This window comes from Triticum urartu, chromosome 3A, assembly GCF_056163025.1.
Source record: "Triticum urartu cultivar PI428250 chromosome 3A, HENAU_Tu73, whole genome shotgun sequence".
Classification (NCBI taxonomy): domain Eukaryota; kingdom Viridiplantae; phylum Streptophyta; class Magnoliopsida; order Poales; family Poaceae; genus Triticum; species Triticum urartu.
The window spans coordinates 289,885,869-289,891,049 of NC_141875.1; positions in this window are offsets into that span (position 1 = coordinate 289,885,869).

Here is a 5,181-nt window from a genome sequence, read left to right on the forward strand (position 1 = left end):
TTCTTCTTTTTGGAGAATCTTATCTTCTTCTGTAGGGTGTCGTACAATCATTGGAATAGTGTCCGGGTCTTCCACAATTGTAGCAATTTCTCTCTCGACTAGAAGATCTTTTGTCATTGTAGGACCTTGACTTGGAACTTCTCTCTTTGCTTGTACTCTTGTAGAACTTGTTGAAGTTCTTCACCATTAGGCTCAATTCTTCATTGAAGGTTTGTTTCTCACTTGATGATGTGCAAGCTTCACATGAGGCTTTGTAAGAACCACTTAATTTGTTATGGAGCTCCTCCTTATCCTTGAGTGACATCTCATGAGCAAAAATTCTTCCAATGACTTCCGTTGGCTTGAGATCTTTGTAATTGGGCATCATTTGGATCAATGTGCATATGGTATCATATTTTCCGTCCAAAGCTCTTAGGATCTTCTTGATGATGAACTTGTCGGTCATCTCTTCACTTCCTAAGCCGGCGATCTCATTTGTGATAAGAGCCTAGAGTACATTTCAGCGACACCTTCACCATCCTTCATTTAGAACTTGTCAAGATGACATTGAAGCACATCCAACTTGGATTCCTTGACGGAGTCGGTACCTTCGTGCATATCAATCAAAGTATCCCAAATTTCCTTTGCATTCTCAAGACAGCTGATTTTGTTGAATTCTTCGAGGCACAATCCGTTGAAGAGGATATCACAAGCTTGAGCATTGTATTGCCGCATCTTCAACTCTTCCACGGTAGCTTCTCGGTTTGGTTCTCTTTCATCACAGAATTCACCTTGCAAGCCAATACACACAATAGCCCATACGGCGGGGTTATGTCCAAGAATATGCATTTTCATCTTATGCTTCCAACTAGCAAAATTAGTACCATCAAAGTAAGGACCACTACGGTGGTAATTTCCCTCGCTAGACGCCATACTCTCCTAGGTTGTGAAACCAAGGCTATGACTTCCAAAAGCTATGAAAATCAAGGCAAATGGAGACCAAAGCTCTGATACCACTTGTAGGATCGAAAGTATGTCTAGAGGGCGAGTGATTAGACTATTTGACCAAATAAAAACTTATCCTTTTCCCAATTTTAGTTCTTGGCAAAGTTTAGCAACTTTGGGCAAGTCAAGCAATCTTTACACAATTCAAGCAAGCATGCAAAGAGTATATGAGCAGCAGAAAGTAAAGCATGCAACTTGCAAAATTGTAAAGGGAAGGGTTTGGAGGATTCAAACGCAATAGGAGATACATATGTTTTTGTCGTGGTTCCGATAGGTGGTGCTATTGTACATCCATGTTGATGGAGACTTCAACCCACGAAGGGTAATGGTTGCGCGAGTCCACGAAGGGCTCCACCCACGAAGGGTCCACGAAGAAGCAACCTTGTCAATCTCACCATGGTCATCGCCCACAAAGGACTTGCCTCACTAGCGGTAGATCTTCACGAAGTAGGCAATCTCCTTGCCCTTACAAACTCCTTGGTTCAACTCCACAATCTTGTCGAAGGCTCCCAAGTGACACCTAGCCAATCTAGGAGACACCACTCTCCAAGAAGTAACAAATCGTGTGTTGATGATGAACTCTTTGCTCTTGTGCTTCAAATGATAGTCTCCCCAACACTCAGCTCTCTCTCACAGGATATGAATTTGGTGGAAAGAGGATTTGAGTGGAAAGCATCTTGGGGAAGGCTAGAGATCAAGATTCATATGGTAAGAATGGAATATCTTGGCCTCAACACAAGTGTAGGTGGTTCTTTCTCAGAAAAAGTAAGTTGGAAGTGTAGGTTTGTTCTAATGGCTCTCTCCACGAATGAAGAGGTGGTGGAGGGGTATATATAGCCTCCACGCAAATTCTAACCATTACACACAACTTGCCAATCTCGGTGGGACCAAATTGTTAAACTCGGTCGGACCGATTCAGCAAAGCTAGTGACCGTTAGGGTTTTCGGTGGGACCGACATGCAACTCGGTAGGACCGATATGGTTAGGGTTAGAGCATAACGTAATCTCGGTGAGACCGATTACACAAACTCGGTGAGAGTTGGTCAGGTAAACTCGGTGGGACCGATTGCTCATTTCGGTGAGACCGAAGCGTTACGAAGGGGAAACCGAGATTTTACATTGCAATCTTGGTGGGACCGATCGCTCATTTCGGTGAGACCGAAATGTTACAAAGGGAAACAAAGAGATTACAATCCCATCTCGGTGAGACTGAGATCCCTATCGGTGAGACCGATTTGCCTATTGTTTGTGGCAGTTGCTATGACATTTGAACTCGGTGGCGCCGGATAGAAAGAATCGGTGGGGCTGAGTTTGACTTTTGGTTTAGGTCATATGTGGATGTGAGAAAGTAGTTTAGGGTTTTGGAGCTTATCACTAAGCATTTTGAGCAAAAGCCTCATTAAGCAACACCTCATCCCTTCTTGATAGTATTGGCTTTTCCTATAGACTCAATGTGATCTTGGATCACTAAAATAGAAAATGTAGAGCCTTGAGCTTGGAGCTTGAACCAATCCTTTGTCCTTAGCATATTGAGGGGTCCACTTTTCTCATCCATGCCATGCCAATCATTGAGCTTTCCTGAGATATTAATCTTGAAATAGCATTAGCTCAATGAGCTATATGTTGTTAGGAATTACCAAAACCACCTAGGGATAGTTGCACTTTCACCATCCTTGGTAGCCTCTCTTATGGGGAAATGTAGTCTGGTGCTTCCACTTAGCCATGGTAGTCTGCTACAGCCTGGTTTACCATAGTCCTGCTAGCCCAGTTACTATTGCTCCGGAACACCTAGACTGGCCGGCATGTGTCCCACTTTGTTCCTATGTCTGTCCCTTCGGGTAAATGTCACGCGATGACTTCCGGAGTCATGCTAGCCTGCTACATCCCGGGTTCCCGGAGTCCTGTTAGCCCAGCTGCTACAGCCCGGATTCACTCGCTGATGACCGACACATTCGTTGCTGGGTCATGTATGCCTGTCCCTGTAAGTTAGTGCCACTTAGGGTTCACCACTAGTCATGTCGGCCCGGTTTCTTTGTCATATGGATGCTAGCGACACAATCACATACCTGAGACAAAAGGCGCAAACGATCCCAGGCCAGCTAAGGTGGCACCCGTGGGAATACCGTGTGTGAGGCCGCAAAGTGATATGATGTGTTACATGCTAGATCGGTGTGACGTAGGATCGGGGTCGTGACATACATGAAGAAAGATGATATCTTTATTGATTGATCCACGTGATCAATTGTCGGCGCTATTGCCTTAGAATCCTTTGATTTGAGTGTGGGCTATCGTCAAATCATATCAGAACCAATGATGTTTGTAATGTTGTCTTACTCGTGGTTGTTTCCTCAGGTATACATCATTATATCTTTTGGGTCTGACCAATACTATCACATTGTTCACATAATGGTGGAAGTCCAGTGATATGGAAATTCCGGTGAGTTGCTGTTGAGCCCATCAGTAGGATTTTGTCTCCTCCATGATTCGTGTTGAACATCCAGCTAGTGTTGGGAATTTTTGTAAGCATTTTCTTCATGCACCATTCATGAAGTATATGTTGGATGAAAGCAGTGACTTCTTCTAAGTTCATGTGCAATCGATACAAGTTGCCACCGTGAGTTCGAGAAAGATTGTTTTTGTTTCCTCTGGCACCATCCCAAGTTAGTCATACATGTGCGAAGTATGCTATGGTTTGACACGCTCGCTACCTCCATTCCATATGCATCTCTTAGTACACCAAGACACTGATTGATTTGTTCCAGGAGAATAAGTTTCTTCTTAAGAGCATGCCTTATGTAAGGACTTCAATATCCTCGTTGATGGTTCCCCACCTGAACTCGGTAGTTTTTTATTATAAGACTACTACATGGTCCTGCTTGTCTGGGACAGTGTGTTCACATGTATGTAGCAGAACCGGCTCATGTTTTGGAACTTACTACCATAGTTCATTTCCCGAGAATCTCGCAACATCATCTCGTCGACTTGTGTTGCAACCTTTCCTTCCCCAAACATGATGTCTGAAGTATCTTATTACCACCAAATCTGAATCTCAGGTAGATATGATGGTTGAAACATTCTCAACACTTACATTTTGTTCCTAGCTTACAACACCATTGTGCCAAATTCCCATGGGCTATCCTTTCCGATAATTGTTGCTCAGTATCATCTCAAAAGTGGTCCTTCCATGGGCCCCTTCCATTTCTGGTGATAAGCAAAGATCAACAATTGCGTTGCCTTCAACAAGGTAGTCCACATCATCCATTCTAGTCAGGGTATGCCATTCTTTTGAACTCCTTCAAACGATTGCTCGAGATTCACCCTAGGCTGGTATAGAGAATTTTATTGAACTCTCAATCAAAAGTAATTATTTTTGCCACTTAAGGGATAATTCTACGAGTCATCCTTCTCTAGGGTGTCTCGTTATGGTATCATGGCAACTCAAATCCTCGCTTCATTGACAACCGTTCACCACCCTCTTAGGTGTGGAATTGTTGTCTACCTAGTGAACCCTCGTCATCTGTTCCACTCCATCCCTCTAGATGTGTGCTTCGTGTCTCGGCTCGAGAGATGTTGCTATGTCTCATTCTGTGAGTTGATCCTGAGTTGATCGGTCTTCGAGAAGATCGATCCTTCCAGAGTTTCCTTTTCCTCTCGTTGTCATGTTGGCTGGAATTCTCAGAGCAAGATGACGACACAAAGATGGTGATTGAATCAACGCCTTTATCAAGTGCATCCTGGATCGTGAAGGTTATATTAGTTTGTGTCCCCCCTTCATCTTACCCAATGCTTGAATCTCGAGACGAGACTCTTGTTTAGTGGGGGTGAGTTGTTACATCCCTAGTTCTGGTAATGCCTAGTGCTAGCATCTGGTGTTGCATCATGTCTACTTTTCTCACAAAGTTCAAATGGGGATGATAGAACCCCAACACCCCCCCCTTAGTCCAACAAGGGATTACTAAAATATTTTTTCAATGAACCTGAAATGCCCTTCTAAAATGTCCATCATTTTTGCCATGGGTTAGAACCTCTGCCAAAACTGGTTCACATTTTTCTAGGACACATAGGTCACTGGATTAAATCATTACCTACTTGAATTTGGGCATTTAAATGCTATGAAATAATCTAAATTCCTAAATAATTCTGGAAATAAGAGAGGGCTGTTGGGAATAATCTAAATAGATCCCACAATTATTTTCA